The following is a 21,831-nucleotide window of genomic DNA, read 5'->3' on the forward strand; positions in this document are numbered from 1 at the left end:
AGTGCTCACCTCCCAGCACACATACACAGGTGTTCAGTCATGGCAGAGGTCGAGTTCTAGGGTCAGGCCTACCACAAGGAACAGCTCATCTGGTAAGATGTATTTTCTCACAAGGGCTCAGTCCAAACACCAAAAACACAGTAAAGACATACAAAAAAACAAAGAAGAGTCCAAGGACTAGGCCCTGCCATAAAATTAGCATTGTCCTTTTCTCAAAGGAAAAGAGAAAAGAGTAACACACAGGATATAACCAGCCAGTGAAACAACAATCCCCAAATGAGAACTGAGTTACACCTGAAACACATTGATTGTGTGGATCAGGCAGTTTAGAAATCAGTCCTCACTTAAAAAAAGGAATACTAGTTTACGAACTGGCTTAATAATTCAGCCAGTTCAGGAATCAGGTTTCCCCCAAAAAAGAAGCAGAAACCACCAACAACAGTAACACGATGATTGTAGCACCAGCCAGCTCAGAGTCAATGCTCTAAACTGAGGTGACTCTAAATCTCCTGGTTATATTTTGGTTTCTTTTATTCTACACATTCTACTATTAATTTGCACATACTCCCAACTCCCTTTTGTAAATCTCATTGGCAAGCCAAGATAATATTCAGGCAAATGTGCTTGAACACAGGAAGACTGCTAGGTACCAGCTACTAAAATATGCATATAAGCACCTCAAATTGATCATAGTGCAATTTACTCCTGCTTCCAGTACTTTAGATTACTGAGCAACCTATAATTGCCGTCTATATTTTTTTTCCTTACTGTGGCCCAGCCAGCACAGAGTCAGTCCCCTAAACTGAGGATATTCTAAATCCCCGGTTTATTTTATTTCTCTTTTTTGTCCCCCACATGACCACCCAACTGCGGTAGTGCTTATATTTTCCCCAGCACCCATGTTGTGTGTATGTGTGCAGGTGTGAAACACAGTGAAAGATAACAGATGTACAATTCTTTATTCAATTTCCACCACTAGGAAGAAAGGAAACACCCGAGTGGCCAGTGACAAGCAGTGCTCTTCTCAGAGGGCAATGCTGCGTGATCAAATAGTGAGGGAGAGGGCAGGAATCAAATCAAAATAGAGGTGGAGGGGGAAATAATAAGAGACTCCACTCCCTGCAGTGCCCACCTTTCCCTGAAAATCTCAAGGGTGTTAGTGGGCACCGCGTGTTCCTTCTCCAGGAGCACCTGGGCTCTGACATACCCACGGAAGAGGGACAGACAATCGGCCATAACAACCCCTCCATGGCCCGCTGCCTGTTTATGGCCAGTTTGGCTAGGCCCAGGAGCAAACCCACAAGGAGGTCTTCTGACATACCCTCACCCCCTCCACACCAGGTGCCCAAAGATCAGAAGCATGGGACTGAAGTGCAACCAAAAACAGAGAAGGTTTTAAGGAAATCAAAAAAGGGAATACAAGCGCCCAATATATACATGGTTGATGGACTCCACAGCACCACAGAACAAGCAATTTAGCTGCCGGTGTTGGCTAGATAACATTCTGGGTGGGGCAGTTCTTCCTTATGTGCTCCACCTCACGGCACAGGTGACATCGCATGCTGTCCACCATCTAGAAGACATGGTAGACCATGCCTTCATGGAGGAGGGTAAATGAGCCCTCTGTTACTTCCTCCCAGGCCAGGCAAATAAACACCTGGTGCCAGAAGGAGTAAATGTGTTTGAGGGCAGGGTCCTTCAGACAGAGCAGGAGCAGTTGCACACCTGATTGGATTTCCTTCAGAGTTTGGAGATGGGGGAGAAGGAGCTCACTGGCAATGAAGGGTGGGACATTGGAGATCACGACCCTCTGGGCCATGACCTCCAATGGGACAACAGGTGGGAATGTCCCGACCACAGTGAATCCCTTCTGCACGGCCAGCTGAACCGCCTGCTCGGTCTTTCAGAATAATACAGCCTTCCCATACATCCGGGCTGCAGGGACGATCGCCAGTGGGCCAACCATACTAGCCATGGCCTTACTGCAGGCCTTGATGGTCATGGCAGGTTCGGGATAGGCCTTGCCTCCCAGTTGCATAGTGAGGTGCCTGAAGGTGGCCGGGGTTGCAGCCAGGGCTGAAGCAGCCGAGCCTAGGGCAGTGGCTACCCAGGCTTAGATACGATTGGGGCTGGCAGTCGTGGTGCTCACCATGCTGTGCTGCTGGATGTTCTCCCAGATGGCCCAGGCAACAGAGCAACAATCTGTGGTGTTGTACGGCCCCAAGCAGCAGCAATGGAGGCAGGCCCTGGGCAACAGCAATACTCTCAAGTCCAGAGGTGGGGTCCCAGGCAGCAGCAGGAATTTTAAGTCTGGCGAAGGGACCCAAGGTAAGTCCCAAGCAACAGCACCTTTTGTCCAGGGGCCCTAGGTGAGTCCCAGGCAGCAGCGATGGAGGCAGGCCCTAGGCAGCAGTGGTGGTCTTAGGTCCCGGGGGGAGGTGGAGGGGGGTGGGGTGGGGGGGGAAAAGGTGGATGGGGGATCCCAGAGTAGGCCCCAAGCAGCAGCAGTCTTAGGTCCATGGAGGGGGTGGTGGGGGCAAGGCAAGTCCCAGGCAGCAGCAAAGGTGCAGGCAAGACCCAGGCTGCAGTGGCAGGAGTAGGTCCAGACTGAGGCAACATCAGTGCTGGTGGCAGCTGAATTCAGCTCAAAAATAAAGAAAAACAAACAAAAAAGAAACTAGTATCTGCTCTCAACAAAAAAAAGGGGAGGGGGAAGACAAAGAAACTCTTCTTCTCCTTAGAACCAGTCAGCACAGACTCAGTGTTCTAAACTGAGGAGACTCTAAATCTCCTGGTTATATCAGTCAACCAGGGCTTTCCTGATTCCTGATTGTCCCAAGTTAACAATCCCAATCAAGAAACTCATAGTTAAAGAGGTCAATCTGGTCCCAATCACTACAAAGTTGGAATTGCTGTCTATGTTGTCTTCGAATTTGAAGTAAGACTGCAAGGACTGCAGTCACATTGGTGTCCACATCAGATATGTGAACAGATGATCACGCAATTTTACTGAAGAAATTCCTGAACCCTCACAACCATCACAATGAATCCTCACGTTATGCCCTCACATTGTGTGACAAGCTGATCAATATCCTGCCTTCATAAGGAGCTCTGAGAGATGTGATCTCAGAGAAAAGTTTCATATACTGAACACAGTCCATCCCATGGACTGATGGCTCCACAATTGTCACCCTTGACTTCACTAAGGACTGCTCCCTTTTGATTTTCAGACATGGCCATTTGTTGTGGTTCTGTTCGCCGAGCTGGGAGTTTTTGTTGCAAACGTTTCGTCCCCGAAACATTTGCAACAAAAACTGCCAGCTCGGCGAACAGAACCACAACAACGCGCACCCGAGCTACAAATCTTCTCACAAACTTTGATGGCCATTTGCTTGAAGCAATATGATTGCAGCATAAGCTGCTGACCTGCCCTATAGGTGTTGATGTAGCCCAATACCATATAGCAACATGTCCACTTATTTGACTGAGCAGTGTTCCTCACCATTACAACTTTTATGCCCCTCACATGGCACTAAGAAACAATGTGAGCCAGACAGGTTGTAACTGAGCAGTGAAGATCCTTTATGCCAATAAATCAATGAGGGCTGATTCTGAGAGCTGGCATGATGATGTGGTGAGGCTCTTGATTTGCTGTTGCTGATCTACCATGGATGAAAGGTTGAGGAGTCTGGTAGCCATGGAGTATGAGGAGAGAATGTAGTGAGGACAGAATTGAATTATGGCTAGAGCAAGCAATCAATGACCTGCAACCACCAGTATCCATTCTGACATGCATATTACAAATTTGCACTGTTTGATTTCTTGAGGTAGGAGAAGTGAGTTGAGGTGGGCTATTAACGATACTGAAATAAAGTAGTCACCATTCAATGGTAAGATTCTAAAGTCACCAATTAAAGTTGAAAGGGAAATTTGGAAAAAATGTTCTGACATTTTCATTTTGCTGTATTTTCCCAACTTTCTTGATATTACCCACATCACAAAGGAAAAATTCCACTCTATTTTTCAATCCTTTGTTGTTGCCTGGACTGCTGAATATCTGTTTAATCTCATTGTAAGCCTAAAGGTTGATAGTAACACTTACATTAAATGCATAGAAATATATTATGCCCAGATATTGCAGCTATCCATTGGAGTCTGAGTGCCATTTATCTCACTGTTCAAGTGTATAATTTTGTCAAAGTGAAATCTGTGGCAAATTTCTACAGCTTTTTATTATGAGTCATTGAATAGAAAATGAAACTGAATGCAGCATTTGATTCCATGCCAGGCCAAAACAAGTACCATTTTTATTGGCCAATTCAAGGGAAGGTTGAGAAGAACAGAATGTAATTTGACTGTCTGTTTTCACAGTATTCTCTGGGGAGGAGATCAACCTCCTACATGCGTGCAACTGATCAGTATTTATACATTAATTATTCTGCATATTATGTATCACTGAGAAGAAGTTTCGCCTTGGTACTGATTCAAAAGCCCAACATAACTGAGAAAGAAACTGGCGTGAGTTTTAAGTTTCTGCAGCTGACATGAAATCAGCTCCATGAGGGTAACCCCATCACACAATCTTCACCCTGAAGTGCAGCTGCCCTCCCTCAGGTTAATGATAAGATATGTTTCTTACTAGAACAAACAAAATGCTGAGGACAATTTTATTTCTTCAGCTGCTCTGTAGCCAAGAGTACACAGTATGCAGGCATTGAATCTAGGTTTGCCTCTTTAAGATGACCATTTGCAATAACTATATGCAGGTATTCAGCGATCTGATAGTATTAAGATAATGATTAAAATAAAACACTGATGCAGGAGATGTACAAAAATCACCTTGAATTTAAGAACGTAATAAGTGAAACACACACTAGTAAACACACATATCTCAAAAAGATAGACTCCGAACATGCTTTGTTCTTTTAATATTTATTTTACTCTGCAACAAGTCAGGTAAAACTTCATTTTACAGGAAATATTACAACTTCTTTAACTGGTGTGGTTTGAAGTTAGTGTTCCCAAACAAATAGGGTCATAAATGATTCTTTTCAATTAAAGTAATCTGCAAAATTTAAAAGCAGCTTCTTGTAGAGATGTCATGCTTCAGTCAGCATAATTCTTAATTTGGAATATAAATTATACACATACTGAACTAAATAAACTGGGATTAAATATCATTAAATATACTTACAATAAATTAACACAAATTATTTTGCTTTTTGGTTAGAGTCACAGGTTACTTGAATATGCAGTCTGGGTCTAACTGGAACATGATTGCAGATAGCAATGTTACGGTAGATCCCAAGACTCTGCTCTTGGCATGGAGTCTCACTTGGCAGGAGCATAAATTGGCAAATTAGGAAGAATGTTGGAGTGCCTAAGTTCCAATGTACTTTTTGGCGATCATTAATTTGAATTGTTTTCCCAAAAGGGACTTCTGTGAATCAGGTGCTTACTTATCCAAAACTCCAATTCACTCTTTTGCCAGTGCCACAGTAGATTTTCCTTCTGTGCTAAGACCTTCAGAACACAGGGATAACTTTATTACTCCTTGGCCTTTGTGCACAGCAGGGCATTGCTTGTTGTTTCCCACAATCTCTGTATCATTAAAGATACCTGCTAAAATTCTGGACTTATGCTGCCAGTGGATGAAAGTCAACAACAGGGCAGAAGTTTGTAAAATAAAATCTTAATTCATTTCTTAATTCAAATTGATATTGCTATTATATCATTATTATTGACTAACATTAGAATATATTGTTTTAGAAGAGAAACAATCCTGTTGCAATCTTTGACAACACTTCCTTCATTAAATGCCAGCCTAGTGCAGCTTATCATTTCAATGGGTAGTGTGCCCTGTAGAAAGTCCACTTTCTGCATTAGCATGAAGCTGACAGTCATAGAGTCATAGAGATGTACAGCATGGAAACAGACCCTTCGGTCCAATCCGTCCATGCTGACCAGATATCCCAACCCAATCTAGTCCCACCTGCCAGTACCCGGCCCATATCCCTCCAAACCCTTCCTAGTCATATACCCATCAAAATGTCTATCAAATGTTGCAATTGTACCAGCCTCCACCACATCCTCTGGCTGCTCATTCCATACACGTACCACCCTCTGTGTGAAAAAGTTGTCCCTTAGGTCTCTTTTATATCTTTCCCCTCTCACCCTAAACCTATGCCCTCTAGTTATAGACTCTCTAACCCCAGGGAAAAGACTTTGTCTATTTATCCTAAGCATGCCCCTCATAATTTGGTAAACCTCTCCAAGGTCACCCCTCAGCCTCCGACGCTCCAGGAAAAACAGCCCCAGCCTGTTCAGCCTCTCCCTATAGCTCAGATCCTCCAACCTTGGCAACATCCTTGTAAGTCTTTTCTGAACCCTTTCAAGTTTCACAACATCTTTCCAATAGGAAGGAAACCAGAATTGCAAGCAATATTCCAACAGTGGCCTAACCAATGTCCTGTACAGCCGCAACATGACCTCCCAACTCCTGTACTCAATACTCTGACCAATAAAGGAAAGCATACCAAACGCCGCCGTCACTATCCTACAAGATTTTGGAGTTCCACTGATTAAACAGAAGGTGAGTCTCGAGGTTGACATTGTTTGCAGGTGTGTCTAATATTTGTAACAATTGTAAGATTGGACAACATTTTTATCCATTTGGACAGCAAGGAGACGAGGATTACACATAAGATGCAAGAGGCATTACAACCACTGACCTGCAACCCTTGATTTTCCATTTGTTTTAAAAAAATAAATGAATGGACAATCACAGATAGCACAGCAGTGGATTATCAATGTACATTTCTTCTCTTGGTGATTCTAAATGTCATGAAACATATCTCTTTCTAAGGCAAATTAAATAATGGAAAAGGCTGAGCAGATCTGGCAACATCTGTGGAGGAAAACGTCAAGTTATTGTAGGGGTATGGTAATAGCATGGTTTGTTATTGGACTAGTGATCCAAAAGTCTATTTATTAGCCCAGAGATGTAAGTTCAAAAAACACTTTAGAAGCTGTAGCATTTAAATTTAAATGAAGCTGCATTAGCAATGATTACCATTATCATAAAAAGCCATCCAGTTCACTAAGCTGTTCTAATACAATCTGATTTTAACATGATTCTACAGGGAGATCTTGAAGTACAAGGGATAGGATCCATTCCTCATACATTGGGTCTTACACAGGCTATAGTCCATGGAAACTGTCCTCCTCCCTTCAAGTGGCTACTAATCATCAGTTGTGATTCCAGACCATACAGATGTGGTTGACTCTTGCCTATTCATATGGCATAGCCTAGGAAGCCATTCCATTGCAATGAAGAAGACAGTTCAACCATACTTTCACGTGGCCATAAGAATGGACAATAATTTCTAATTCTGCTAGCAATGTTCACATTCTATGAAGGTAATGACCTTATATTGGAACTCTTGAACCTATTAATTCTATTTTTTTCTCTCTACAGATGCTACCTGAACATTGATTCACCAAAGTGCCTAGCAGGTGACCATTAAGGTGCCTAATAAGCACAAGGCCTGGTGAGCTTTCTGGGAGATTGGGGAATCCTGCATGTTTTGGCATTTGGCACCACACTTAGAAAACAGACTTACAAAAAATTCAAGTCATTAAATTTGTTTCTCATCACAGATGCTGCCTGACTTCCTGAGTATTTCCAACATTTTCTGTTGTTGTCTCTGCAACAGTTTGCTTTTGCTTTTGGCATTTCAGATTAGTAAAATACCAGTAAAGAAGTGTTTTTAGTTCTAATTGTCAAATTGATGATACTTGCTTTTTAAAAGAACATATCAACAGCAGGATTTTATGCATGACATAATTACATTATTCCACTAGGTTTATGGCTTTTTCCAAGTTTTTCCTGCTTTCATTGCGGATCATTTCCCAGGCGCATCTATTGTACCCCTATAAAGAGAACAAGGATTAATACCTTGAAGAACAAATACTATAGTCACAGAATTAATGAACCAATGTAAAAGCTTTTAATCATTAGAAGCCTTTTTCCTGCTCAAAGTAGGATAAATTATACATATACCTTATTTTGCAGAAATGTTCTCAGCTTTTGGAAATATGTACGAATTCTTTTTCTCCCAAACATTTTAAAATCTGGCTGACGTTCTCCTAAATCCTGGCTGAGCTCCTTCAGCTGCTGAAACAGAAGCATTGCAAAATCTTCTAATCCATTCTTGTCCCACATACTGGAACAGGCATTTATTCTGTAAAGCTTGCTGGTGTGGCGCAATATTTGATAGAAGATCATAACTTTGTCCTCAGCCTGTATAAAATGCACAACATACTACTCAGCTAATGGTGAAAAGCTTATGAATGCGTGAATGTGTTTGAGGGGAAGCTTGATAAGCACATGAGGAAAAAGAAATAGAGGTATATGATAAATTGAGATGAAGTAAGTAGGGAAGGACCTAATATGGAAGGCAAACTTTGATATGGGCCTTAATTTTAAAAATCAAATTACTGTGGATGCTGCAAATCTGAAATAAGAACAAAATAATTTAGAAATATTCAGCAGGTCAGTTAGCATCTGTGCAGAAAAATAAAATTGATACACCATGTCATGATTACCTTTCATTTGAACTGAAAAGCCATTTAAACCAGAAACATTAATCCTGTTTCTCTCCTCAGATGCAGTCCAACCTGCAGAATATTTCCAACATTTATCGATTTGATTTTAGGTATCATTCAATGCGCTGTACCTGATATTCATTGGTAATTTTATTGGTTAGTCATATATAAAACCTTTTTTAAGAAAACACTTTTTTCTAAACAAAATACACTGACTTGAAGTTGCTGCTAGTTTGTACCTGTGGAGTCACATTCCATCCCATGAAGACAAAGTCCATGGAGACCCCAACAGACATGACGGCATCCCTGGAGATGTGAACAAGTCCTTCTCATTCATAGAAGTAGAAAATGGATCATCAAAAGGAGTTAATGGCTGAGACAGTAAAAACATTGATCACCTCAGCTATAAGGCAATAGCTAAAGGGAAGCTATATGAGACATGAAACAGTCTTCAATATCTTTTGAAACATACAACCAAAATAGATAGAGCTATTGTGATATCACTTTTGTGTGAAAGTTTTATTCACATTTGAGCAGAGAGCACACAAGTAAACAATCTTTCTCTTTTTCTGTACAATACACCAGTTAGGCAATAAAGCCCACCCTGCTGAGAAACAAAAGTGTGTCTATGATCTTACAGCAGACATATATTTTACAGAAAGCTGTTGGAGTTCTACAACACTGATTTCTAGGTGAAAGGAAGATTTGCAACCATAACTTCAAATTAACTGCTTCAGCTGATGAAATCTGTGGATGCAACCAGTGAACATGTACTAACTGTCCTTTTTATTAATCTGTATTTTAACTTGGCCAAGTTTATCCTCTATATTTTTTCCTATTCCTTACTCGGGGCCTTGGGTTCATGTTGCACTACAGGTTACCCAACCACACTATACACTCTCATACATAGCTGAAAAATGTGTTGCTGGAAAAGCGCAGCAGGTCAGGCAGCATCCAAGGAGCAGGAGAATCAATGTTTCGGCATTAGCCCTTCTCCTGCTCCTTTTTCAGCTCTGATCTCCAGCATCTGCAGTCCTCACCTTCTCCTACTCTCATACATACACAAACACACTCATGCAAACACACTCACATAGACCCTCGCTCGCACACTCGCATACGCACACACACTCTCTTTCAGATGCATATACTCCCTCACACTCTCACACACTCTCAAACACACACACTTTCTCTCCCCCCCTCCACCCCATACACACACACACTCTTCCCCTCTCTCATCAGCACACACACACATGCATGCAAGCACATATATCTGTCGGGTGAATTTGCATTTGCAGATTTGTGTTTGCAGATGCATTCTATTGTGTCAAAAAGCACACAATTAGAAGACAGTCAGTCAATGTGGCATTTTATAGACTCCTACTTTGGAAATAAAAACATAGACAGATTCCAAACTAGAACTCAGGCCTAAAATAAATTGTCTGACCAAGGTTGTCTCAGGGCAGTGACTTGAAAGAAATTCTGGGATTTGCATCAATTAAAACCTGCACCTCCATTCTAACTGATTAACATTTTAGAGCCATCTTAAGTATGTTCAGTTCAATCTTTTCCTTATAAATTCTTTGTTTAAGGTCTTCCTCTCTCACCAACATCTGATGAAAGAGCAGTCCACCAAAAGCTAATATTTTCAAAAAAATCCATTAGACCTGATGCTGTGTGATTTTTGACCTTGGGTTTTGAATGTGTGCAGGCATACATATTGTGGGATATAAGCCATATTTTACACATTTTCATATTTTTGATAGTGTGTATTTTTATAATAAAACTAACTCTTCACTTGCTGAATTCAATAATGCCAGTTTGGCTTAGATCTTTTAAACCACTGTACATAGCTAACTACTCACTGAATTGGCAATCCCACTACCCTGTTTTAATCTCAAAAACCAGTTGTGACCAAATGAGGGGTTGATGAGGAAAAAGAGCAGTTATCCTTCCTCATCTGATTATAATACTGGCATGGATCTTTTGGGCTAAGTAACCTGAATCTGCATTCTACAACTATACATAATATAATCTTCTGACAATTGTCAACTCCCTACCTGCTCTAAATTTTCTTGCTCTCTTCTCCTAAAGTCACTTCCTCTTGCTAGCTACAGTTCCACAGAAACTAAAAGGTTTCTGATGCAAAGTGACCACTGTCAAGATGTCTGAACTTTGATGAGTGTTGACGAATGGCTGATAGGGGTGGGGTGGAGGGGAGGGGAGATGTAGGACATCATAACTCATGCAAATCCATATATATATTAGCAAAGCTCAGTGGATAGCAATTTGGAGCAAGATTTGAACTTCATATTTTGCTTTCAGTTATCCGTTAATGATTGGTGAAAATAGTGAGAAAATTATGAAGATAGGCTTGCTGTGGTTTGTCAATGATTTGTATGAAGCAGAACAATGTAATCAATATTACATAAATTGTAAAACATTTCATTGATTTGTAAACTTAATTTTTAAAATTGTAATTGTTCTATTAGTATTTTAAGCATCACATTGATTCAGCATCAGAGAGATAGAATAGTACTTTTACACTCTTGGGACCAAAGTTTTAATTTAGTCCAAGGTGAAAGATGAAAGTCTTCCCATTCTGTTGGTGTTAGGGCAATATTTAAAATGTTATTAAACAGTCTCAACACTCTGTGGTAGCTATGGCTTCAAAAGCAAAAATGTTGAATACCACAGTGTGATTTTGACACAAATTGAATTATCTCACACAGAGGATTTATAAGGAAAAATGATGTTAGGAATCAGAACTGGTGCTTAAGGAATGCTTTGATGGCATTTGATGGCACAGGCATAGTGACAATAACCTTAATCTGCATCTAAATTAGATACCGCCCCCAAATGCGTTCCTTTCTTGAGTCATGGAGTTAGCTCTTATCGTAGCTGCCTCAAACTCTGCTTTCTTATTAATTCTCTTGCCTTTTCTGTCACCTGCATTTATCACAGTGTTGAAATCACCTGCACATTAAATTACCTGGCAATACGTTGTATTGTCTCCCACTCTGACAAATTCACTCCTAGGAACAATAACTATAATAGTAGCAAGACTTTTCACTTTTCTTTTATCGATTAAAAATTCATTCATATCTTTTTCAACATTTTTATGTCCTATGTTCCAGGTCATGCCACTTCATTTCAATTTCCTAATAATGGAAAGTTTGAAAGAATTGGTAACATTTGATTGCAGTTACCTGCATTTCCATTATTCACTTTGGAACACTCGTGCAACATGTTTGAAATTAAACACTTGTCAGTTTCAATGTTAATTACCTTTGCCTATTGTCTAAGGGGCAATGGCACCTTCAAAGTTGGGCTAATTATCTTTACCACCTCATTGTCAGAAGTGCCATCTATCACCGGTCTGCTCAGATGGATATACTAAGAACCTAAGGCACCATTTCAGAGATGAGCGAGGGAATTTGTCCTGGTATCCTGAACAATATTTGAGCTAACATCACACTTCCTACATTACAATCTTCAGAAGCGCTTAATTCTTCTGGGACGCCCCTCCTATTTCTGTTTTCTCAATCTCTGGAATGCATTCATCACAATTACAGCAAAACGCACAGATTACCTTCGCATTTTTTCCAATCTCCGTCAGGTCAAGGCTTTTGATCTCCTTCCCCAGTTTTCTACAATGAACTGGAAAGGCGCCCCCCTAAAACAAGAGCAGAGATTGTATTAAGACATTAGACTCTGCGTTCGGAAGTTCAACTGCATTGAAGTCCATCCGTAAACTCACCATTGCATTCAATATTTCCAAAATTTCGCTGGTGAAACGCCGGTGGAGTTCCATCCTTATTGGATAGTTCTGACTCAAGGCCCCAAGCAACAGGAACAATGAAATAACAAATTGCCAAGTGCAAGCCAACGCCATTTTCCACAGCAAATCTGACCTTTAGTGCCACAAAGTGTGAATAAAAAGTCCACGTTCAGTATGGAGAAAATTAACGAATAGGATCTACCGAGTGCCTAAGGACCTGTGACTGGACGGAATTGGCTATCGGCCGTCAAATAAACCGTATTCTACAAGACACAACTGTTTACATCACAAAAATGAAAAATAGTCACATTCATTTTCCGATCTGAGAGGTAAGAAAATGATTTCGATGAGGAAAAGTACCGTGCATGTACGTCATGTGTAATCATCTTTGGTGGAGAAAGTACCCGGACAATCAGTTTTTATTTCAGTCAGTTTAGGGCATGTGTTGGTCTAAGCGGGACTACCAAAAAAGTGAGTGAAATTGGGACTTCTACAGCAGCCGACAGCACCATGGGGAAGACATGCAAATAATTCTACCTGACCTGTGTGGGGCATCAAACTTGGGAAATCTCTACAGCTGCCCTTGTGGTTATGGGGCGAGAGAAGGCGGGCGAGGGACGTTTCACTGAGAAAGCTGCTTTTGGGGAGTGTTTGGGTGGGAGATTCGGGGATAAATAAATAAGCCAGGAGTTTCTCTTCAATTAACGCCACTATAGTAATGTGTGATGTAAAACTAAACAAGGAGAAACATATAACACTAAACAATAATCCATGCTTATATCGGTGAATTCTCACTCATAGGTTCTGAATGAAAATTAATTTCCCAACTAAATATGGGACAAGATAACTAAGTCCGAGGAAATAAAGGACACTTGGACCATGGGATGAGGATGTGGGAAAGGTGAGGGGGTTCGTGGTTGATGATCAAATATGAGGTGATCATAAAGGAGTAGGCTTTGAGGCAACCAACATGTACAACTTCTGTTGAGGAGTCACACCATCCCCATGAACCTGTTGGCTTCCTCTCAGCAACCCGGCTTTAATCATTGGCCGAACGCTTCAATTTTTTTCCCTCCAGCTGTCCTAGAATTCAGGGACAAAGGCGTCCCTTGAGGGAAACAGGGCAAACAATCAAAATGAAAGACAGTCCCTCAAAATAAGGCATAGTTGGTGAATGTGTTAAATGTTCTGTTCTTATAGAAAGACTAGGCACGCTGGCCGAATTGCTGAGCTCCGAGATTCCTCTGGGTGGCGATGTACTATAACACTCAGAGGAACTTTACTGAAGAGAAACATCTAAGATCAACTTTATTTCGTCATCATATAAAGATGATGGGGAAGCCCTTGTGGTGATGTGGTAGTGTCCCTATCTCTGAGCCAGGAAGGCCAGGTTCATCTTAGCTCAGAGTTGTATCATTACATCACTGAACAGGTCGAATAGAAAATAGTTTCTTCTAAGAAAGATGTTGTGGCCATATTGGCAATGCCCTACCTATATGCCAGGAGGCTCAGGTTCAGGTCCTATCCGATCCAGAAGTCATAGAATTATAGAGTTTCGAAAGGTAGAAGCAGGCCATTCGACCCACTTATTCCGCACCAACCCTCCAAACAGTATGCCACCCAGACCCACCCCCGACCCTATTCCTGTAACCCTGTATTTCCCATGGCTAACCTACACTTCCTGGACACTGTGGAAAATTTGGCATGGCCAATCCACCTAACCCACACATTCTTGCCAAGACATATCTGAACAGGTTGACTATAAATAGTGGCTGTTGTGGCAGTGTCCTTACCTCTGATCTGAGTTCATGTTCCACCTGTTCTCAGGGTGTGTTATAACACGTGAATAGGGAGATTAAAAATACCAATAAAGTTGATGGAGTTGTTGACTAGCCACAGCAATCTATTTTTTCCCCAGATACCTACAATACACTGAAACGTGGTGATATTTTGGAGCTGTAAGTCCAAAATTTGTTTAGCTCCCAGCATTCTGTATTCAGCAAATACTATGTTTCAAATTACTATTACACTGCACGTCAAAAATATTTTTTGGAAAAAATCCATCTTACATAAATGTAAAAAAAATAGCAGCTTCCTTTTAGTCACTTGTAGCCTCTGTCAACTTGCTTCCTAAAATATAGTGTTTCACCAGATTAGAGTCATAGAGTCATAAGATGTACAGCATGGAAAGAGACCCTTCGGTCCAACCTGTCCACGCCGGCCAGATATCCCAACCCAATCTAGTCCCACCTGCCAGCACCCAGCCCATATCCCTCCAAACCCTTCCTATTCATATAGCCATCCAAATGCCTCTTAACTGTTGCAATTGTACCACCACTTCCTCTCGCCTCTCATTCCATACACCTACCACCCTCTGCATGATAAAGTTGCCCCTTTTATATCTTTCCCCTCTCACCCTAAACCTACGTCCTCTAGTTCTGGACTCCCCAACCCCAGGGAAAAGACTGTTGATTTATCCTATCCATGCCCCTCATAATTTTGTAAACCTCTATACGGTCACCCCTCAGCCTCCGACACTCCAGAGAAAACAGCCCCAGCCTATTCAGCCTCTCCCTATAGCTCAAATCCTCCAACTCTGGCAACATCCTTGTCAATCTTTTCTGAACCCTTTCAAGTTTCACAACATCTTTCTGATAGGAAGGAGACCAGAATTGCATGCAATATGTCAACAGTGGCCTAACCAATGTCCTGTACAGCCGCAACATGATCTCTCAACTCCTGTACTCAATATTCTGACCAATAAAGGAAAGCATACCAAACACCGCCTTCACTAAACTATCTAGCTAAAAACAATGGCTGCAGATGCTGGAAACCAGATTCTAGATTAGCATGATACTGGAAAAGCACAGCAGTTCAGACAGCATCCAAGTAGCAGGAAAATCGATGTTTTGGGCAAAAGCCCTTCATCAGGAATACAGGCAGCGTGCCTGAAGGGTGGAGAGATAAATGAGAGGTGGGTGGGGGTGGGGAGAAAGTAGCATAGAGTACAATAGGTAATGGAGGTGGGGATGAAGGTGATAGGTCGGGCAGGAGGATGGGGGAAGGTAGCAAAGAGTACAATGGGTGGATGGGGGTGGGGATGAAGGTGATAGGTCAGAGAAGAGGGTGGATAGGTGGAAAGGAAGATAGGCAGGTAGGACAAGTCATAGGGACAGTGCTGAGCTGGAAGTTTGGAGCTGGGGTGAGGTGGGGGGAGGGGAAATTTCAAGGAGCTGTGAACCTGCACTCCAAGGTCTCTTTGTTCAGCAACACTCCCTAGGACTTTACCATGAAGTGTATAAGTTCTGTTAAGATTTGCTTTCCCAAAGTGCAGCACCTTGCATTTATCTGAATTAAATTCCATCTGCCACTTCTCAGCCCATTTGCACATTTGGTCCAGATCCTGTTGTAATCTGAGGTAACCCTCTTCACTGGGGTTCAATGTCGAATCTCCTGTTGGATGCTGCCTGACCTGCTGCGCTTTTCCAGCAACACATTTTCAGCTCTGATCTCCAGCATCTGCAGTCCTCACTTTCTCCTCTAACCCTCTTCACTGTCCACTACATGTCCAATTTTGGTGTCATCTGCAATCTTACTAACTGTACCTCTTATGCTTGCATCCAAATCATTTGTGTAAATGACAAAACATAGAGGACCCAGCACCGATCCTTGTGGCACTCCACTGGTCACAGGCCTCCAGTCTGAAAAACAACGCTCCACCAGCACCCTCTGTCTACTACCTTTGAGCCAGTTCTGTATCCAAATGGCTAGTTCTTCCTGTATTCCATGAGATCTAACCTTGCTAACCATGGGGAACCTTGTCAAATGCCTTACTGAAGTCCATATAGATCACATCTGCTGCTCTGCCCTCATCGATCTTCTTTGTTACTTCTTCAAAAAACTCAATCAAGTTTGTGAGACATAATTTCCCACGTGCAAAGCCATGTTGACTATCCCTAATCAGTCCTTGCCTTTCCAAATAAATGTACATCCTGTCCCTCAGGATTTCCTCCAACAACTTGCCCACCACTGATGTCAGGCTCACTGGTCTATAGTTCCCTGGTTTGTCTTTACTTCCCTTCTTAAACAGTGGCACCACGTTTGCCAACCTCCAGTCTTCCGGCACCTCACCTGTGACTATCGATGATACAAATATCTCAGCAAGACGCCCAGCAATCACTTCTCTAGCTTCCCCCAGAGTTCTCGGGTACACCTGATCAGGTCTTGGGGATTTATCCACCTTTAACCGTTTCAAGACATCCAGCACTTCGTCCTCTGTAATCTGGACATTTTGCAAGATGTCACGATCTATTTCCCTACAGTCTGTATCTTCCATATCCTTTTCCACAGTAAATACTGATGCAAAATATTCATTTCGTATCTCCCCCATTTTCTGTGGCTCCACACAAAGGCCACCTTGCTGATCTTTGAGGGGCCCTATTCTCTTCCTAGTTACACTTTTGTCCTTAATATATTTGTAAAAACCCTTTAGATTCTCCTTAATTCTATTTGCCAAAGCTATCTCATGTCCACTTTTTGCTCACCTGATTTCCCTCTTAAGTATACTCCTACTGCCTTTATACTCTTCTAAGGATTCACTCGATCTATCCTGTCTATTCCTGACATATGCTTCCTTCTTTTTCTTAACCAAACCCTCAATTGTTTTAGTCATCCAACTTTCCCTATACCTACCAGCCTTCCCTTTCACCCTAACAGGAATATACTTTTTCTGGAATCTTGTTATCTCATTTCTGAAGGCTTCCCATTTTCCAGCCATTCCTTTACCTGAGAATATCTGCCTCCAATCAGCTTTCAAAAGTTCTTGCCTAATACCGTCAAAATTGGCCTTTCTCCAATTTAGAACTTCAACTTTTAGATCTGGTCTATCCTTTTCCATCACGATTTTAAAATGAATAGAATTATGGTCACTGGCCCCAAAGTGCTCCCCCACTGACACCTCAGTCACCTGCCCTGCCTTATTTCCCAAGACGAGGTCAAGTTTTGCACCTTCCCTAGTGGGTACATCCACATACTGAATCAGAAAATTGTCTTGTACGCACTTAAGAAATTCCTCTCCATCTAAACCTTTAACACTATGGCAGTTGTGAAACTGCTCCCTTCAAATATAATCTGTATCCTCTGGTTTTGCTGCTCTGCAGAATTTGAAACAGACTGTCATTGTCAAGATTTCCACATTTCATTAAAATCTTAATTATGGCAATCACATCACTTCCCAAACTTTTCCACACAAGTGCAAATTTGCCCAATTACATACTCTCTCCTCCAAATCTAGTTGCTTCACCCACTCAGGTGTTCTTGGTTCACCTTTTTTGCACCTTTTTTTCATGTTTGCCCTTTTCTCTGTCATGACTTGCTTCCTCTCTGTCCAACAAAATTGATCCTGTTGTATCAAACTCACTACTTATAGCCTTTGTGACTGCAGTCCTGTCTTCTGTTCCAATATGCCATTCTATCCTCTGAGACATTTGACAGAAATCACCATTCAATCCTTCCCAGTCATCTCTTGATGCCCTCCTCTTATTGTTCAACTCACAACTGTCCCAAAGTATCCAACATACCTGCATGACCCTTTTCCCTCTCCTACATATTCACGCACGATGCTCCCTGCTTTTCATTTGTGTGATCTCCTCCATTGTTGTCCATAGGTGCTGAGGTAGTTTTAAATGCCTGAGGTTGTGTGAAGTAAGAGAACTCTTAGCTCTGTGCCAGAAGCTTATGGAATCAAACACCAATTAAGGAGCTAAGAAAATAATTCATACTGACACTTCACTGATATAATGGGGAAGTGCCACTTTTCCAGTAAATATGATCTTACAGCTTAAACATTACCTCTTTCATAGCTCAAAATATTTTGTGGCTCTTTTCAAAAAGAAAAGAGCTGTTTAGCAGCATCATAGTGAACATTGCTCTTCAATCACGCCATTGAAAAGTAACATTCATGGCAGAAAAGTGACCAGTAATGAACGCCTTTAGTAAGATTTGATTTGATTTCTTTTATTGTCACATGTATCTAAGTCCAGTGAAAAGCTTTGTTAGTGAACAGTACAAGCACATCATAGTAAGCAGAGACATACAGACAATAGGATGCTTAAACAGAGTGAAGCATACACGTTACACTGCGCAGGAGGTGCCTGAAGGAAAATCAACATTAACAGGATCAACATTATTTGAAGTTAGAGTCCATTCAGCAGCCTAATAACAGCAGGGAAGAAGCTGTTCTTGAACCTGTTGGTGCATATGGTCAAGCTTCTGGATCTTCTGCTTGATCGAACAGGTTTTAGGAGAGCTTTGCTGGGGTGGGAGGGGTTTTTGTTGATGCCTCTCATGGCAAAGAGATGTATATATAAATGGAGTCCATGGATGGAAAGTTGGCTTCCAAGATGGTCTGGGTGCACACAACCATGTGTAGTTTCTTATGGTCCTGGGCAGAGCTGTTGTCGTACCAGGCCATTATGCATCCAGATAATATGCTTTCTATGGTGAATCTGTCAAAGTTGATGAGGGTCTTTATGGACATGCCAAATTTCCTAAGCTGCCAGAGGAAGAAGAGATGTTGTTGTGCCTGCTTGACCATCATATCTGCATGGGAAGTCCAGAACAGGTTGTTAAATATTGTTGCTCTTAGGAACTTGATGTTCTCAAACCTCTCAACCTCCACTGCATTGATGAAGATGGGGGTATGTTCTCTCCCTTTCTTTCTGGTCAATGATCAGCTGTTTTGTTTTGCCATCATTGAGAGAGGGGCTGTTCTCCTTGCACCACAGCAACAAGCTCTCTATCTCCTTTCGGTTTTGTTACTAATTGTTGTTTGATATCCATCCTACCATGATGGTGTTGTCAGAAAACTTGTAGATAACGGTCTTTTGGAATTTAGCAACACAGTCAGGGAGTACAGTCGGGGCCTGAGAATGCATCCTTGGAGAGGGGGTGGGGCTCCAGTGTCGAAGATTATTGTGGAGGAGGTGCAGTTGTCACTGATTGCGGTCTGTGGATCAGGACGCTGAGGATCCAGTTGAAGAGGGCAGAGCCGAGACCTAGATCTCAAAGTTTTGAGATCAGTCCAGAGGGGATAATGGTGTTGAAGGTGGAGCAATAATCGATAAGCAGAAGTCTGACTTAAGTGTCCTTTTTCACCGTATATTCCACAGATGAGTACAGGAATAGTGAAATGACATCTCCTGGGGAGCTGTTCTATCTGTAGGCAAGTTCCAGGGGATTGAGGCAGACTGCAAGGCTGGCAGCATTGATGTGAGCCGTGACCAGCCTCTTGAAGCACTTCACAATAATGGTGGTCAACATCACTGGACATTGGTCATTAAGGCATGTTACGTGTGCTTCCTTAGGTTACCGCGATGATGGTGTTCTCGAAGCAGGTGTGGACTACAGCTTGTCGGAGAGAGAGTTTGAAGATGTCAGTAAGTACCTCCGGCAGCTGGTCCTCACAGGATCTAAGTACATGGCCAGGAACTCTGTCTGGACCTGTTACTTTCCTTGGGTTGACTTTCAGGAAGACTGACCTGACGGTGACAGATGGATCAGGGGCAAGTGACACCATGCCACTAGTGTTCTGCTTGAGCTGGGCATAGGAAGGGTTAAATACATGAGGGAGGGATGTATTTTTGTCCAACAGGGTCTAATCACCTCGTCTTAATATTCAATTGATTTATCTTCAACAAATATCCTACCAACAAAACCATGGGAGTTAATATTGATCAGAAATTCAACTGACCAGCTAAGTCAATAATGTAGTTATGACAAGGTCAGAGTGGATACTCTTCAGTAAGTGACTCACCTCCTGACTTCCTGAGATCTGTCCAGCATCTCCAAAGTAGAAGCCTAGATTGTGATGGAATACTCTGCCCTTTCCAGGATGAGTGCAGTTACAGCAGCACTCGAGAAGCTCAATACCGTTCAACCAAAAAAAACAACCTGGTTTATTTACACGCCATTCACCACCTTCTACATTCACTCTCCCCACTACCATTGCTGCAGTGTGTACCACCTAAAAGATGCTCTGCAACAATTCATTAAAGCTTCTAGGTAGGGTCTTAAGGAATCTTAAAGAACACAGTGATCTTGGAGTTCAGGTGCACGGTTCTCTGAAAATGGAGTCACAGGTAGACAGGGCAATGAAGAAGGCTTTTGGCACACTGGCCGTCATCAGTGAAGGCATTGAGCATTGAAGTTGGGAATTTATGGTGCAGTTGTACAGGATGTTGATGAGTCTACACTTGGAGTATTGAGTTCATATTTGGTCACCTTGTTATAGGAAGGATGTTACTAAACTGGAAAGAGTGCAGAAGAAATTTACAAGGATGTTGCCTGGACTCAATAGTCTGAGTTATAGGGAGAGGCTGGACAAGTTAGAGCTTGTTTTCTTTAGTATATAGGAGACTAAGGGAGGACCTTATAGTGGTGTATAATTTCATGAGAGGCATGGGTAGGAAGAAAACATTAAGTCTTTTTCCCAAGGTTCGGGAATTGAGAGCGAGAGTGCATCAGTTTCAAGTTAAAGGAGAAAGAATAAAAGGCAACCTGGGGTGGGGGACAACTTTTTTACACAGAGGATGGTATGCATATAGAATGTGTTGCCAGCAGAAGTGGTTGAGGCAGGTGCATTAGTAAGATTTAAAAGGCATTTGGGCAAACACATGGATAGGTACGGTTTCGAAGGATATGGACTGAATGAAGGGAAATGGGGATAATAGACAATAGACAATAGGTGCAGGAGTAGGACATTCTGCCCTTCGAGCCTGCACCACCATTCAATATGATCAAGGCTGATCATCCTTAATCAGTATCCTGTTCCTGCCTTATCTCCATAACCCTTGATTCCACTATCCTTGAGAGCTCTATCCAACTCTTTCTTAAATGAATCCAGAGACTGGGCCTCCACTGCCCTCTGGGGCAGAGCATTCCACACAGCCACCACTCTCTGGGTGAAGAAGTTTCTCCTTATCTCTGTCCTAGATGGTCTACCCCGTATTTTTAAGCTGTGTCCTCTGGTTCGGCACTTACCCATCAGCAGAAACATGTTTCCTGCCTCCAAGGTGTCCAATCCTTTAATAATCCTATATGTCTCAATCAGATCCCCTCTCAGTCTTCTAAACTCAAGGGTATACAAGCCCAGTCGCTCCAGTCGTTCAGCGGTAAGGTAGACCCGCCATTCCAGGAATTGACCTTGTGAACCTACGCTTCACTCCCTCAATAGCCAGAATGTCTTTCCTCAAATTTGGAAACAGAACTGCACACAGTACTTGAGGTTTGGTCTCACCAGGCTCCTGTACAGCTGCAGAAGAACCTCTTTGCTTCTATACTCAATCCCTTTTGTTATGAAGGCCAGCATGCTATTAGCCTTCTTCACTACCTGCTGTGGCGTGGGCAGACATTTTGTTCAGCAGGCCCAGTTTTGGTCTGTCTCCGTT

This window comes from Hemiscyllium ocellatum, chromosome 32 (assembly GCF_020745735.1).
Source record: "Hemiscyllium ocellatum isolate sHemOce1 chromosome 32, sHemOce1.pat.X.cur, whole genome shotgun sequence".
Taxonomy (NCBI): Eukaryota; Metazoa; Chordata; class Chondrichthyes; order Orectolobiformes; family Hemiscylliidae; genus Hemiscyllium; species Hemiscyllium ocellatum.